General features: G+C 42.5%; 1 long non-coding RNA gene across 1 annotated transcript; it reads left to right on the top strand.

The window, feature by feature from the left end:
* Positions 1–15,980: 15,980 nt before the first annotated feature.
* Positions 15,981–16,800, top strand: LOC308391003. Its single transcript, XR_013970542.1, has 3 exons — positions 15,981–16,177; positions 16,251–16,340; positions 16,418–16,800. It is a non-coding gene; the product is annotated as an uncharacterized lncRNA (long non-coding RNA).
* The last annotated feature ends 907 nt before the right edge of the window (positions 16,801–17,707 follow it).

Below are 17,707 nucleotides of genomic sequence, written 5' to 3'. Positions count from 1 at the left end.
CCCAGAGGATGGCCGAGATGGCAGCCACCTAGTGGGAGCAGGCCGCCACCCCCGCCGGTATATCCTGATGGTGGGGAAGCGGTGGAGGAGCCACGTGGGGTACCTCGGCAGCTGGAGATGGTGGACGAGGCGTGTGAGGATCCGTGCCTGCCGGAGGAGGAGGAGGAACAGCCGTGTGGGGAGATGGAGGTCGATCTGGGTCCGAGGTCAGCGCGCAAACTGCTCCGGAACGACAGATGGCGGCCCAGCCGCCCGCAGGGGCTCACGACCGTGCCTGCAGGGTCAGAACACCGACTTGCCAGGTGGCCGGCCTCTGGACCAGCATCGCCGCTGCTGGAAGTGTGGCTGACCTCCGGAAGAGGCACGGCCCTGTCGTCGGGTTGAAAGCCGGTTGGGGTGTAGTAGGTTCAGCCGGATGGCTCCCGATGGGGGTGTGTGGTGAGGTGTGGTTGGCGCCCGCCTGTTAAAACATGGGGACTCAGGGGTTGGTGATTGTGTTGTGGTGTGATGTGATGTGCGGCTGGCATCTTTGGAGCTGCAGTCAATGTAAATAAATGGCTCATAATTACAACCTGTTGTCCCGCTGTGCCTTATTCACAACACAACCTGATTCTTATAAAGCGCTTTTCTATTCTCCTGGAGTGCTCAAAGCGCTTAACACAACATGCCACATTCACTCTAATATCCTATGACTAAGGAACCACGGAGACCATGTTTAACTCACAGTTACTTCTTTATTAAGAGAACCGGGGCACGCGCCACACACCCTGAAAACTCTCCAACAACTGTTGCCCCCTGGTGGACAAATCCCTGCCACAACATAACATTCACCCATTCACAAGCAGCACTTTCTTCTATGATTTTAAGTGCTTACTAACTAGCATTCACACTCTGATGGATGCATCAGAGAGCAACTTGGGGTTAATAGTTTGCCCAAGGATATTTGGCATGCAGACTAGGGGGAGCCAGGGATTGAACCAACAATCCTCCGATAAGTAGATTTTCAATTCCATTAAATTTTATTTATATAGCCCCAAATCACGAAAACAGTCGCCTCAAGGCACTTTATATTGTAAGGTAGGTCGTCCTACAATAATACATACAGAGAAAAACCCAAAAATCATATGACCCCCTATGAGCAAGTGCTTTGGTGACAGTGGGAAGGAAAAACTCCCTTTTAACAGGCCTGTGTTACGGCTACTCTTCCCGTCCCATGCAAGGACACCTGGATTGGCTGGAGGACTGTTTACTTAGCCTGATAGGCCGAAGGACACTGTCTCAGCTAAACTATGGACACGCACACACATACACTTACACTGATATGCACACACAGTGATCCCCCTTCCGTTTCCAAACGCCTTCGAATCTTGTGCCCTACCGGGGAAGATGGCAGTCAACTGGACCAGCGCAGACATGCTGCAGGACCGGATGCGCTGTCTACACCGGCTCTCTTTTACCCTTTACCCGCCCCTGTTGCTTGTCTTGTGTTTCTATGGTGTATTAATAGTCATGTGCTTTTGTGCTGAGGTGTTTTTTCTGTTATCAAACTGTTCTCCCACTAGGAGCTCAGTCTGAGTGGAGTTTTTTTTTCTCCTCCTCTTACCTCATGTAGTGTATTTTCGTTGTTTTTTCCTATCAGCCTACCTTTCTGACATGTCTCCCCAATGTGATGTTTGTGTAAAGTTGGTCAGAAGGTTCCTTTGTAAGTGCGCATGCGCCATTAGCGTGCTGCCTGCTGTAACCCTAATTTTCCTCGGGATTAATAAAGTATTCTGATTCTGATTCTGATTCTGAAACCTCCTACAGAACCAGGCTCAGGGAGGGGCGGGGCCATCTGCCATGACTTGTTGGGGAGAGAAATGGGAAACAGGATAAAAAACATACAACATAGATGACCTACTCTGCCTCCTGCGCTACAGCCACAAACTGCTAACCTTAACCCAGCATGATAGTCGAAGGAATACAGTTTTGTAATTGTTGTAAAATGCTCGCTGTCCAGATAAATCCAAATTTTGAGTGCTAAACTATGATAACGTTTAAAAAAATATCCATTAATATTTTATGTTGCATGAAAATACTTGCGTCTGTTGGTATTTCAAATTCCACATAGAATTTCACATTTAAAACAGCTCACTTGGTCATATGCAAAGACCATACTGTAAGCTAGTAAAGAAGCTTACAGCCATTTTGAAAACTTTGATTACTGCAAGCAGATCATGTTTGTTCTATGAAAACCCCACAAACGTCCTCCAGCTGAAACAAAACTCGAAAAATTTAAAAAACAAAACAAAACACATGCACATGTCTGCTAATACTGTAGTGGACCCCCTTTGCTTTTAGAACTACCTTAATTATTTGTTGCATAGGTTCAACAAGGTGCTGGAAACATTCAGAGATTCTGGTAACACAGATGCTGCAGATCTGTCCACTACACACCAATGATGTGAATCTATGGTCCCACCACATCCCAAAAGTGCACTATTGTGACTGTGGAGGTTGTTTGAATACACTGAACCCACTGTAATGTTCAAGTAAACAGTTTGAGATGATCTGAGTTTGGGACATTATCCTGTTGGAAGCAGCCATAGAAGACTGCTGCATTGTGGCTATGAAGGGATGGAAATGGACAGCAACAATACACAAGTAGGCTGTAAACAATTCTCAGCTGCCACTAAGGAATCCAGCGTGTACTAAGGCAGCGGTCCCCAACCCCCGGGCCATGGACCGGAGCGGTTTGGTACTGGGCCACGAGAGTTGAGGTTCGGGTGTGAAATTCATGGTTTTCAGGGTTTTTATCGTTAACTTGGTTTCCCTGGGTCTTTTCCCATGTGTTATGAATAAATCTCCTTTTTTCTTGGTACAAGCACTGGTTTTAATTTATTGTATTTATCCGCGACAAGGCCGGTCTGTGAAAATATTGTCAGAAATAAACCAGTCCGTGGTTGGGGGCTGCTGCACTAAGGAGTCCTCCACAGCTGTCTTAAAGAATGGTGTCAAGGAGAGAATGGTGAGCTGAATGCTAACCTGTAGGTTGGAGGTGTAGGTGTAGGCAAAGGCAAGGATTAAAGAGTGGAAGCTGAAGAAGGAAGAATGTTGCACAGAGTTGGAGGTGAGACAGGTTCTGGGTTGATAGGGAAGTGTTACCAGATCACTGGGAAAGTACAGCTGCTGAGGGGAACTGTCAGTGTTTGGTATATCCTCCTGACAGAGGAAAGAACACAAACAGGTTAGCTAGGAAAACATGGGATAGTAATGGTGAACTACTATTAGGAGGCTAGGTGTACAGCAAAGAGGGAGGTGGCAAAGACAAAGGAAATTGCTTATAGTGAGTATGATGTGAAGCTGGACACGAAGAAAGACTTGATTTAAATGAGTGGACTTCCTTTTGGCTTTTTTAAAGAATTCTTTGTGGACATCAATTTCAGACTATGAAACACAGTTTATGGTGAGAGGTTAGAAAAGGTTGTAAAGGAACTAATGAAGGGGAAAATATTTCAGGAGAGTATATCAGGAGAAATTACAAGCTACTATTTCCTCCTTTTTAGCTGTTGGCACCCTACATATTGGCTCTTACTAGAAGCCTCTCAAGCATTATATCACTTGCCCACTGTGTCTGCTCATTAACTGATGATGACAGTGCATTATGCTGCTTTCTGTTTTGGGTTCAGTGTGTTGGTATTTTAAAATGGGTCAGGTCTGGCTGTGCTATGATCCGCCTCCAACAGGGTTTCTCTTTCTTGTAATTCCAAGGTCTCTTTCCAACCGAGTCCAAATAAAGAGCCGCTTTATTTTGCTGTAAAATTGTATCACTCTTTGAGAAAATTAATACTCGAGTAAAAAGAAATAAACTCAAAGATATTTAAGCAAAATGGGATGTTTTGCTTCTTTAAACAAACGTAATAATATGGGTTTGAGTGTCATTCCATTTGCTGTAATAACTGAAATTCTCCTGATTGCTAGCCATGGCTGCTCTTCAGAGCACAGATCTGTTAGAATGATAAATATCAAAGGACAGAAAAGAGTGGGAAGGGCTACAGAAGCATTTCTTAAGAATGAGACCTCAATCAGTCAGCAGTCAGTCAGATAAATGGGACAGAGGGATGAAATTTGGCACTCCTGCTTCACTTCAAAGAGAGGTCGCACTGCTAAGATCACTGCAAGAGTGATGTGAGAGCTCAGGCTGGTATTTTGCAGGCACTGCTTGTAAATGTGTTTTTCACGAGACAAAGATAAGGACGATGACAAGAACACCTCCTTTCTGGAGGGGAGAGGGAGGGGAAACAGGAGGACAAAGGAGGGAACAACTAAGCTGTAGTGCCTCTTCACCTCACTGTGCAATACCTTTTGTGCAATACTTTTGTAAATAGTCAACGGTGCAATAGACTCAATACTTGAAATGTGCAATTCACTTGTATTTTTATTTTTATTCCTATTTATTCTATTTATCCCCTTCGTATATTTTATTTATATTGTCTCTGTATTTATATATATGTGTGTGTGTATAACTCTGTAACTTCTGTCGGTGCTGTGCTTTTTTGGAAATCGAATTTCCCAGAGGAACCCACCCGAGGGATTAATAAAGTTCTATCTTATCTCTTATCTTATCTTAAACCAATGAGGTTTCACGACCTTACTGATCAAACGCAATATAGCTGTAATAAACCTGCACTAGAAATCACTCACTGCAATGACAAGATGCAGTATACTGGGAACAGAGACAGATTGAACACTGGTTTTCCCTTTCTTGTTCTACATAATCAAATTGAAATTATGGTTTCAAATAACGTGGATCTTTTAGAAATTTATGATTATTATATTTTACTTACAAAAGTCATTGTTGTTCAATAGGAGAAAAAAAACACTACCAAGCATACAGTTGTAAATAAGAATTTAACTAATTGAATGACATCATCAGTTTCAAGAAAAGTTAGGCTGCTGTATAAAATGTGATTAAAAACAAATAATAGAAAACATATGAAATGTTTAAACTGAGAGTGCAAAGTACTTAGTAAACTACAAAGTAAGGAAACAGGAACTGATTAGGTTAACTGGCTACAGATCAGCACTGTGACTGGGTTTAAAAAGAGCATCTTACTGAGGCAGAGCTTCTCAGAAGTAATGAGCAGAGGTTCATCAATCTGCAAAAAAAATTCTACAAATTGTGGAAAAATTTCAAATGTTCAAAGACGCCATATGACCCAGCAGTGTCTCATTCTTCATTTAAATGATCTATATCTATCTATATTTCACTGTTTTTATGTGAAGTCAAGTCAAGTGGCTTGTATTGTCATTTCAACCATGTACTGTGGTACAGCACAGAGTGACACGAGTGCAAAAGTTGCAAAAAAACAAGACAAGACCGTGCAACACGAGACAGAACAGGATGATACAGACACGAGACAGTGCAATGGAAATGTGCAAAATACTGAGTATTGTGCAAAAAGGAACTTGCTGTCTGAAGGTGTGTGTGTGTGTGTGTGTGTGTGTGTGTGTGTGTGTGTGTGTGTGTGTGTGTGTGTGTGTGTGTGTGTGTGTGTGTGTGTGTGATTCTGCAGATAAGTGCTTGGTAGTAACATGTATGAAGGGATGCGTGTGTGTCTCATTCTAGTCGCTGAGTGTTCAGGAGTCTGACGGCTTGGGGGAAGAAACTGTTCCGCAGTCTGGCAGTGAGGGCCCGGATGCTTGGACATGAACAAAACTGTTCCTCTTTGCAGAAGGTACCGGGTGCGTGGGGTCCTCCACAATGCTGGTAGCTTTGCAGATGGAGCAGGTGCTATGAGTGTCTGTGATGGAGGGAAGAGAAGCTCCAATGATCTTCTCAGCTGCTCTCACTATCTGTTGTAGGGCATTGCGATCCGATACGGTGCAGTTACCAAACCAGACAGTGATGCAGCTGCTCAGGACGCTCTCGATAGTCCCTCTGTAGAACGTGGTGGTGCTTTGGCAGCCAGGATCAGGGGCATCACCAAGGGGTGGTGCACTGGCCACCCCCCATTGGTCCCCTCTGATAATTTTAATAAATGTGAGCACAAGAGAGAGGGAGATACCCTACAATGAGTTAAAACGTTAGCTCCTGGCTAGGCTCCAACACCCAACCGTGAGAAGGATAAGCAGAAGTGTATGGATGGATGCGATTTGGGTAGTTACTGCAGGTAACAACTTCAACGCTTTCCCCAATTGTGTCTGAGTGAAGATTCTTCTGTCATCTTCACTGCAGAGATTCACATTTCATGTCCATTATAGCAGAAATAGGATTACTCCGCGTAGCGAGTGTGAATTGGGCCACAGTAACATCACCTGTCACACCACTGTACTATCAAACACCCCTCCTCTGTGGGCCTCTTTATCCCACTCCCTTCTAGGGATTCTCAGAAACTCCAGAGTAATACCCTGCTGTCTGAGAAACATCTACAGCAGCAGCATCTGTCCTTAACTTTGTTCTTTTAAATCTAGCAGTGGTGATCTGATATTGATTCAAACATAAAGTGGTTTTCTTATTTAGTGCACTCCTGATAGTGGGTTTCAGTGATAGCAAAATCAGCTCTCTGTGCCACAGCTTGAACAGACTGAAGATTGTGTGTTTATGTGACCCATACCCACATTAGCATACCTACATGACCTTTGACCTTGGGACTTTGCGGAGCCGTAAAACAGACTAGCTGCAGTGGGATTTGCTGGGTGTCAAGGAGACAGAGGTTTAGCAACAATTGAAGATGACAGCTCATTCATCATGGCTGAAGTATCCGTTCCACTGAATAGAGCACATTTTCCATCCTAGGCAGCTCTGGCTCGCTTAATTAAAAATATGAGCATAGTAAACAACTTCACTGACTTCTTGTTTTCATAGTGCTACCTCAATAAAAAAACAACAACACACTTTTGATGTTTGGCATCTTTTTTTTGAATGAAGAATTGAACTGAGTTGTTAATTTTGAGGATATGCTTTAGATATTCTCTTTGTTCTTCTGTCTTGTTTTCAGGGCTGCATGGAAAATAAATGTGTTTGTGTGTGAATGAGATAGTGCCTTATTGTTCACCACAGACAGATGAAAGCTGGGTCTGATGTCAGGAAACTGTGCACAAACACACACACAGACTCACACCTGGGGATTGTTTCACAAAGACAAAGTATCTGTGACTTCCGTCAAATATTCTAGCAAAGATGCTTAAGTTGGACAAAGATTTTTTGTGATGTCTTTGAAAGTAATATTTTGCTAAGAAATTTGTAAAGCTTGGTTTACAGGTAGTTATTGTCAATTTCTGTGTTTTAAAATAAATTCACATGGCGGCATTGTGCTACCACCGGTGGCGAGGGGCAGCAGTTCATGGAGCCCTTTCTACTCTGCTGTCTCTCCCCGGGTCCCTGCAGCTACTGGCACTGTAACCAGCTTGCAGGGGCCAGCACAAACGTCGGGGCAGGAGTGTTGGTGGTGCCTGCGGTCGCTACACTTCTGCCGGGAGTGCCAACTCAACCAAGTCAACCAAGTCTTCCGTGTCATTAGAGGCCCAACACCCAGGAAAGACGTACAGCATTCTGATAGGGTGCCAAGGGGGTACACATCAGGCTGTGGTGGCCAAAGACTGCATGCAAAGCTGGGTTCGGCCAGGGGGGTTGTTGGAGGCAGAGTGGGTGGAGGTTAGGGGTGTGCTTGCTGCAAATTAAATACAAAGTCAAAGCACAGAGTTAAGGCTGCGGTGAATGAATGAATGCGGATGAGTTCACAACCTTTAGTGACTCTGAGGAGGAGGAGACAGGAGGGCCTTCTCGTGAGGCCTCGCCAGCTCCATTATTTCACTCTGTGGGAGATTTCCCACTAGAGCAGTCTCGTGATGACACCCTACGCTGAGTCTTTGAGCAGGTAATAAAAATTCATGATCACACGGTGCACCCTGATACAGTGCTGACATACCCCATTTTGTATTGATTAAAGATAGGCTGTTTTGATTGAGTTGTGACACTTGCACGGAAGAGGAATACACCCAGTTGTTGGTACCTAATAGCCGCCAGGAAATGATTTTCCCAGCAGCTCATTATAATGCATGACAGGGTTTATGGGATGTAGGATATGAAAAAATTCTGGAGTAAATAATGGCCCGACTTTATTGGCCAGACATTTGGGTGGATGTGTGCTGATGGTGTGCATCCTGCCCAGAGTGCGCCTTTGAACCCATTGCCATTAATGGAGGTCCTGTTTGAATTCATAGGCATCGACCTCATTGGACCATTTCACCCAAGTGCATGTGGCTATCCCTTCCTATTAGTTCTTGTGGATTATGCAACATGATATACCTGTGCCGCTGTGCACCATTTCTGCAATGAGTTTGGTGGAGTTTTAAGTCATCCTCCAAATTGGCATCCCAAAAGAGATGCTGACTGACCAGGACACATCGTTCATGTCTTGCACAATAAAAGTACGGATTATTGAGTATTAAATGTGTTTGGATCAGCACCTACCACCCTTAGACTGAGACAAATCCATGATTCGTTTATTCACAAGGATGAACACAATTGCGATCAAATCACTCTCCAAGTTGCATCGATCCTTTGTGGTCACACGGCAAGTGGGGGACATTGACTGTGAGAAAGTATGGTCGGACAGGGGAGGAGCCACACTCAACCTCCTAAAAGAATGGAGAGAGACTGAAACTCTTCTCTGGTTGCCCTGATGAAGGAAAGAGATGAGTCTGGGCCAGAGGTGCCAAACTCCACCATTCCCTCCTCGCTCCAGTACTACTCATTTTTTCATAACGCTGGGTTTAACCAAGGGCTACTGGCAGACTCCATTGTTTGCAGAATCCAAGGAAAAAATGGCCTTTCCCAGTCTGTGGGGGTTGTACACCTTTGTCATACTTCATTTTGGCTTGTTTGGAGCCCTAGCGCCTCATGGACCGGGTGCTGCCCCCGCACGCTGCATATGCTGCATATGCTGCATTGTGGGCGATCGTGGCTCAAGAGTTGGGAGTTCGCCTTGTAATCTGGAAGGTTGCCGGTTCGAGCCCCGGCTTAGACAGTCTCGGTCTTGGACAGTCTTGGGCAAGACACTTCACCCGTTGCCTACTGGTGGTGGTCAGAGGGCCCGGTGGCGCCAGTGTCCGGCAGGTAAGGGGGGTGGACGGGTGATTTTGGTGATTGTCATCATGCTAACCACAGCTTCCAAGTTTCTATTAGCTGTTGGGGCCTGGCGCAGCAGTGTGGGACCAGAGCCGAACGTGAGCTGGTCTGGAACAGAGCTGCAGTAAAAACTGGAGCTGAACCACAGCTACAGATCCTAAAACTGTAAATAAAGCGCATCAAGAGGTGTGTGTGTGATTGTGCCAGGCTTTGTGTAACGATGTGTTACAAACACATTCTATTTATAATGGCAGTGTTGAAAAAGGGTAAGCCTCACAAATAAAAGGGGTTTAAAAAACAGAAACATCAAAAGTTAAGCAGCTGCACACATACAGAAGAATCTTAGTTTCCCCTTCCACAGGTAAAGGAACTGTTTCAAGCTTTGGCACTGGCACCAAGTAGAAAAGGGGAAAAAAACAGAAGAAGGTGTGGATGCCTTGATACCCACACTAAAAGATATTGCATGCAGAGAGCAATCGCTCATGTTTCAAAGAATGACAAAGTGCGCAAAAGTAGGTTGAAGTATGTCAACCAGGAGGCTCCTGGGAAAAGTTGGAAATTAGGTTCAGCAGTTTCCAGGCAGAGATTGAGATGTTTTGGACATATGCAGACAAGGGATAATGGATATATTAGGATATGGGCTAAAGGATACTGAATATGGAAGTGCCAAGGAGGAGGAAAAGATATAGAACACAAAAAGATTCATTGATGTAGTGAAGGAGGACATGCAGAGAGTTGGTGTGACAGAAGAGGATGCTCTTGACAGGGTGAGATGGAGGCAGATGATCCGGAGTGGAGATCCCTAAAGACAGCAGCCAAAAGAAGAGCAAAAAGAATATTTCCTAGCATTAGTTATTGTTAGCACTGATGATTTTTCTGGGTGTATCCTTTCATCCTATGACAGCTTAAATAAGTGCCAACCTGCCAAAGACTCTAGCTGGATGAGTGTTAGAGTCAATGAACAGCTGGATGGAGTTTGTGTACAAGATTATTGTCCTACAAGACCAACTCAGTTTGGAACAGAAATACTAGATTTATTTTTTTATTTTAAGTACAGGTGCCTCTCATAGTCTAATTAATTAAAATCATTATCATTATTCATTCAAATATTTTGTGATAACTAAAGGAGTACCTGAAATTTTTTTTATTTTCTTGAGTTGGAGAAAAATATTGAAGTTCTCCAACCACTAATTAAGTAGTGTATACTCTGTGGTAAGAATACGGTTGCTAGAATGGGAAGACAGCAATTATTCTCCTCAAGGACCACAGTATTATGCAAGAGCTTTTAATGGTGTGTGAATCTACACAACTTTCAGTGACTATATAAAGTAAATAGCTTTTAGTACAAATCACTTGGGAGTTTTTTATTGGTAAGGCAAATGGTCCAACAATTAACACCTAACTCGAGCCAGTTACTGTATTGCAACCTTTCTAACATAAACAAAACTAGTCTGAAAGCAACACTGATACCAGAAACTAAAGGACTTTTGGACCAATTTCTCCCCAATTCATGCCTCCCAACATTTAACATAAAAATTATGCTTCAGGAGATCGCTACATGAGGTGTCTATGCTGTGAGAGGTTTTCAAACCACATGTTTACCTATCAAACTAACTCACTTGTGGTTTTATAATAATGTCAACAAATAGTTGATATTTAGTTGAAATAAAATGATTATTTGGCAGATTGGCTACCACCGTTGGCAAACCATGGGTAAACCACCATTTTTGGAGCCTGGATTTACATTATGGATGAATAACGGTAATTTATGAGTTGCTTCTTTCAAACTTGGTTAGAAAGCTGCATTCATAAACTATATGACTACTGTATTGCCACTGCACCAACACACATATTAACTACTTATACATAGGCATTAAAACTGAAGCACAACCTTTCTGACACAGTCTGTGCAAGCCACAACATTAATGAAAGTGTTTATTTAAAATGCTCCAGAAGGCCCTAACAGCACACACACACAGTGAAACGGTCCAGTTTCATGACTTGAAGTAGTGGACGAGGCCTATCAGACACCAGCTCTCTTCAGCTACAAGTATATGAATATACATCTATGTATAGAGGCCCAAATACTTTTTGCACCAGTCTATAAATATACTTTGAAATTTTACTGCTGTTTTTGCCACTTCAGTGGCACTTCATTTCTCAGCTCAGAAAAAATATTCTGGCCCAAACTTCCTTTTCTGAAACATGAATACTAACTAATACTTGGTCTAAGAGTGAATCACAAAAGGAACACAGGAAGCTGGTGGTGGTCAGAGGGCCCGGTGGCGCCAGTGTCCGGCAGCCTCGCCTCTGTCAGTGCGCCCCAGGGTGGCTGTGGCTACAATGTAGCTGCCATCACCAGTGTGTGAATGTGTGTGTGAATGGGTGGATGACTGGATGTGTAAAGCGCTTTGGGGTCCTTAGGGACGAGTAAAGCGCTATATAAATACAGGCCATTTACCATTTACCATTTGTGCTACCTCGATGCTCTCTCTTTGTCTTTCTAAGGTTTCTTCCTGTTAAAAATAAGTTTTTCCTCCCCACTGTTACCAACCTCTTGTCCAGAGGAAATTTTCTGATTGTGGGTGTTCTCTTTTTAACACTTTATTTTGAAATAATCTGTCTATCTATTATATCAGCGGTCCCCAACCTTTTTTGCGTTTATGCCCGACAATATTTTCATGGACCGGCCTTTAAGGTGTCGCAAATAAATACAACAAAATAAAAGTAGTACCGGTACTGAAAAAAAGATTTATTCATAACACACGTGAAAAAACCAAGGAAAACCGAGTTAACGATAAAAACGATAACAAAATAACGCTGAAAACCGATAAAAACCCTGAAAACCATACATTTCACACCTGAGCCTCAACTCTCGCGGCCCGGTACCAAACGACTCTCCGAGGCCCGGGGATTGGGGACTGCTGTATTATATTATATTATATTATATTATATTATATTATATTATATTATATTATATTATATTATATTATATTATGCTGTGATATACTGTTCCCAGTTGATTAGTGTTACCAGTCCATTTGTTGCGATGGGCTCTGCTGATGGCCTGAGCTGGAAAGCCTTGTGGTTTCACGGTCCCTCTGTCCTCCCTGTGCTTGCTCACCATTTTTCTATCTCTCTCCCTTTGCCTTATTGCTCTCTCTCCTTTCTTTTGTCTTTTTTGTGTCTGTGTGTGTTAACCTCACCCAGTGCCAGTGTATGACTTTGATTAGTTGTACACTGGCACTGATTCCTTTCATTGAGTCCTTTTTCACAGAACATATTTGGACCTGTAGAAAATGCAGTAGTAGTAATGGCAGAAATCAATTAAGCTGAATTAAGCATTAGTTGTTTTCAGTCAGATAATAACTACTCAGAATTAAAAAATCAAATATCTACTACAAACAGACTCATGGAAACCAGAATTGGAGAAGAACAAAGCTAAGCTGAGGCTGTGTTTCTCAATGTCAAATCTTCAACAAAACCATGTGATTTCCAAAAACTAGGCTGTATTTTTGCCAGAAGGCCAGTTACACAGTGTATAGTAATGAGCTGGAATAGAATCAGTTCTCCACTTTCAATAAACTTCAATGTTCCCGAACTGCATTACTGCCTGACTGCTAATTTGTCATCTCAACTGAAGAATATGTAGACCAGAGCAGGTGGCTACCACTTTGCAGCCCTCTGGTGAAGGTAGTGCTCACCCAACTGTATTAATGACACATACCTGCCTGAAATTACTTATATTATAATCATTCATACTGAATGCATTCAGCTATAAAAATCCAGATATCTTCACTGAGCTGATCAGTCAAAACACCTTCACTTCATTTGTTATTGCTACTCCTATGAAAGAGAGGTGATGCTGATGCTACATACAAGAAATAACTTAAGCAGGACCTTTCTGATAAAGTGAAGTAGGTTAAAAGAAAACAACAGATCAAAAAGAAACACTATTATACTGCAAACTAAAGAAATGGCTGAGAAATAAAATCAATGGCGTCTATCTGTCTAGAAAGGGTTACAAAGTAATTTATGGCTTTGGGACTCTAGTGAGCAAACTGAGAGTCATTATTACAAACTTGAAATAGCGGTGAATCTCTCCAGGAGTAGCCAACCTACTAACATTAATTCAAGAACATATTAACAACTCATTTAGTAGGTCAACAAAGAACCCAGAACAACACCTAAAGAAATGCAGGTGTTTTTCTCTGCATCAGACACAGTGGCGAAGATGGTTAATAAGAGGAAACTGATCTGTTATAATGACAAATCACTTGTATAATGCTAGCCATGGTTTATCCACATTTCACAAGTGCAAACCACCAGAACAAGCTTCTGGCCTCTAAGCTTGACCAGTTCAATGTAAAACAGACACAAACACACCCATAAAATGGAGACAGCTTTCACTCTTGAAAAGACCCCAAATAACCACTAGTAACCAAAAAACATACAAAGGTTGTCTCACATTTGCCAAGACAAAGGTTGATTTTGATTTTGAAAGGTTGATTCCCATTGCTACCAGTGTAACTCATAAAAAAAAGAACAAATAAAAAGAACATCAAACACACAGTTAAACATGGCGGTGGTAGTGTTGTGGTAGTGTTGCGGTCAAAAAAATTCTGAAGGAGAATGTCCAGTCATTAATCTGTGCCCTGAAACTCAAGCACACCTAGTTATGCAGCACAACAATGATCCAAAAAACCAGCAAGTGCACCTCTGAATGGTTACAGAAAAAAGAACATTTTTGGCATGACCTGTAAATTCTCCAGTTTCAAACATTCTACAAAGAAGAGTGAGTCAAAATTCCTTCACAGGAATGTGACAGACTCATTGCCAGTTACAAAAACACTGAATTGCAATTTTTCCACCATGGTTGACACAACCAGTTATTAGTTTTTAAGGGCAATTACTTTTGCACACAGAGCTATGAAGGTTTACATATTTCTTCCCTTAAAAAATAAAATCATCTTTTAAATACTACATTTTACATTTACTTAGGTTATCATTTTCTAATATTAAATTATATACTAATTAATGCTCTGAAACATGTTGCTCTGACAATTCAACTCAATTTTATTTACATAGTGACAAATCACAACAACAGTTGCCTCCATGCACCGTATATTGTAAGGTAAAAATCCTACAATAGTACAAAGATGCCTAACAAATATGCAAAAAATCTGAAATCAGAAAGGGGGCAAATATCTTTTCACAGCACTAAACCCTGACAGCTCCTCTCCAAGCTCTCCACCATGTGCTTTGCAAGACAGACACACTGAATTCTCTAAGGAGGAAGGAGAACAAAAGCAGATATGCATTTCCTTGGACCTGAATTTTAGACAGGAGCCAAACTGGCCCACGTGTCATGGAAACTCAGATTGGACTCAAACGTGGGACTCAGGGCAAAAAAACAAAACAAAACCTTAACGGGTTTATTTATTTACAGACAAGGGAAACAACAGTTCAAGCACACGGTCTCTGTTAATGAAGTTCCAGGTTCCTGTCAGACAGTCAGTTCCACATATCCTTTTCTCCACAGAGTCTCTCTCATAAGTCCCAGCTCTCCCACCTCCAGAGCAATCTGCACAGAAGGACAAACAATATAAGCGACTTCTACCATGAAAAATAGATGAGAAACAGCGAGCAGACTATTTCAATGACCCAGCAAAGACTGAAGACAAACCACCATCTTAAGTAGACAAGACCATTAGGAAGAGGTGAGCTGAGCTAAAACACAAGGTGAGGTTAACACACACAGATGGAGCGAGAGGAAAGGAGAGAGAGCAATAAGGCAAAGGGAGAGAGATAGAAAAATGGTGAGCAAGCACAGGGAGGACAGAGGGACTGTGAAACCACGAGGCTTTCCAGCTCAGACCATCAGCAGAGCCCCATCACAACAAATGGACTGGTAACACTAATCAACTGGGAACAGTTTATCACAGCAAAGCACATTGCTTCAAATACAGGTCTTTAACACAGCTGAATGTAAATGTAATGATTTGTTTGCTCGTGTAACGTACACAAACATCTATCCTATAAAAATATAATAGTATTTGCTGCTTTGCATGTCAACTACTGTACTATTCATGCACTGAATTTTATTGTGCATGAATTTTGATCTTTAAAACACACCATTGGATATCTGCTATCATGAGTTTATATGTGGTAAAGAAATGATTTTCAACTCTGTCACAACATATTCAAGCAGAAACATCTATCCCACTATTGCTGTTAACATGTGAAGCATTACAATTCCTTACCATGATGATCTTTATTGTCATTATACACGGGAGAGAGAAGTTCAGTTTGGCTTCTCCTTGGATAAAAATAACAATAAATAAATAGAATGAATACATGAACACAATGAATAAAGGTAAATAGGTAAATAATAAGAGATTAAAAATTAACTCTAACTTAATAAGCCCAAAAGATAAACAGCATCACTTTAAATGATTTGGCCATTGAACCTCAGTTTTAGCTGCTGGAAACCATCTCACAGAGGTTTAAACTGAGGTTCAGTTGAAGTGACTGTAATGTGTACAGTACATAAAAGATATACCAGATAAATCGGAAGGTTGCTGGTTCGAGCCCCGGCTCGGACAGTCTCGGTCGTTGTGTCCTTGGGCGAGACACTTCACCCGTTGCCTACTGGTGGTGGTCAGAGGGCCCGGTGGCGCCAGTGTCCGGCAGCCTCGCCTCTGTCAGTGCGCCCCAGGGTGGCTGTGGCTACAATGTAGCTTGCCATCACCAGTGTGTGAATGTGTGCGTGAATGGGTGGATGACTGGATATGTAAAGCGCTTTGGGGTCCTTAGGGACTAGTAAAGCGCTATATAAATACAGGCCATTTACCATTTACCGAATGTGACAGGTGAGACCTGGAGACTTGGGACCACCCCTGGTGGGCGGAGCTGGTCTTCGCTCCTTTCATAAGCGCAGGTGTGGGCAATTGGGTATTCCTCTGCAAACCTGAAACTGCGAGTGCTTGGTCCGAGTTGGGCAAGTTGGTGTTTCTTAACTACGAAAGTCTGATACGGGTCTTCCCCTAAACTTCTGTTAGAACGGTAGGTTACACAAAAATGTACCACTTGAGCTCTGGCTGTTGGCAGAGGTTTACAGTTATTTGCACCCTTGTAGGTGGGAAACATTGCTCCCGTGAGAACGGTATAGTGGACTTCATCGCCACTGACCCACATTTATTAGGGTGTGACACGAACTTGTGGACAGGTAACAAAACCAATTCAGTGGAGGAATATTCCTGTGTTTTATTGTCCAGCTAGTGATCTCCTGCCTTTTATTCACAGAGTACCGAGCTGCTGCTTTGCCAGGTGGATTTCTGGCTGCGGGCAAAGGACCCGACACATCAGTGTGTTTTAATTTGTTTTAAACTGGTGTAAGCCGACAGACTGACTGCTGCGGCTGTCGATGGTTTTGGTTTTTTGTTTTACTTTTTCTGTATCAGTAGGCACCACAGATATTGATTCGCAGGCGGTGAAGGCGCTGCAGGGAAAACAAATCCTTTTTTGTCTCCCCGCTCTTGCATGCACAGCGGGGGGCCCGAGTGAAGACGGCACCGAAGATTTGCCTTTTTTTTCTATAGTGTTTTACCCATTTGGGGTCATGTGTGAGTTGCCGTCCATTTTTAACCTGTGTGCTATGTCGATTTGTTTTTAAACTGTTCTCCGCAGCGCTTGTCCTGCCTCACGGGCAATCGTACAGTCTTATCGTTTTTTTAATAAGGTAACGTTTTTAATTGTTTTTAGGTGCTGCTGTTACACTGTTTCTTTTATTTTGTATTAAAAATTAAACTCTTTTAAACTGACTGTGCGCCTACGGCTCTGTCCTATTTTAAATAGGTACCTACTGTAAATGACCCAGATTATTTGTTTATTTGATATTTTTCAAACAGTTAAATCCCTGAACGAATTATACCTTATAATATAGATTAGACTCTTATTTTGAAATTCGGAACGGGCAACTTCCGGGAAGGAAGATCGTACCGCAACTGCTTGCCGCAGAAAGGATTAATGAGAAGGTTATCGTTTTCCATCCATCTTAAAATTAGCATCTAGCTGGAAGGCGAACAGGTATGTTTGTGTGTTGTACTTGTTGTTTACATTTCGGACAATTTGTAAATGTATTACTTGATTGTTAATAAGTTTATGAGCGATCTAGCAGGCTGATGCTAGCACCTCCTGTGCCTTTTCTGTGAATTGATTAGCATAACAGAAACGTGGTTATATCAAGTGAATGTTTATTTGTTTTATGTTATGATTACAGCTCTTACGATGTGTCTATGGCAATTTGTGAATAAATGGGTTGGAATACCCCACCATGGTCCATCCGTAATGATCATTGAGTGCATCGTCTGAATAAAGTCCGGCTGGAATGCTACAGTAAGAGCTGATCCCCCGCATCATCCTGCTGCCATCCTGCACCACAGAACCATGAGGACGAGTCACGGAGCTGTGTTGCTATTCGTCTGGGATTGACAAGACATTTCACGGAGCAACTCAGTGCCATTCTATGGGTCTTCTAGACAGAGACTTTATAATCATCATGCAGCTGGCTTAATGGTTTGATGTGACGGTCAG

This window comes from Rhamphochromis sp. 'chilingali', assembly GCF_963969265.1.
Source record: "Rhamphochromis sp. 'chilingali' genome assembly, chromosome: 22".
Taxonomy (NCBI): Eukaryota; Metazoa; Chordata; class Actinopteri; order Cichliformes; family Cichlidae; genus Rhamphochromis; species Rhamphochromis sp. 'chilingali'.
Note: the sequence above shows the minus strand (reverse complement) of the source record. Positions and strands in the feature narration are given on the sequence as shown.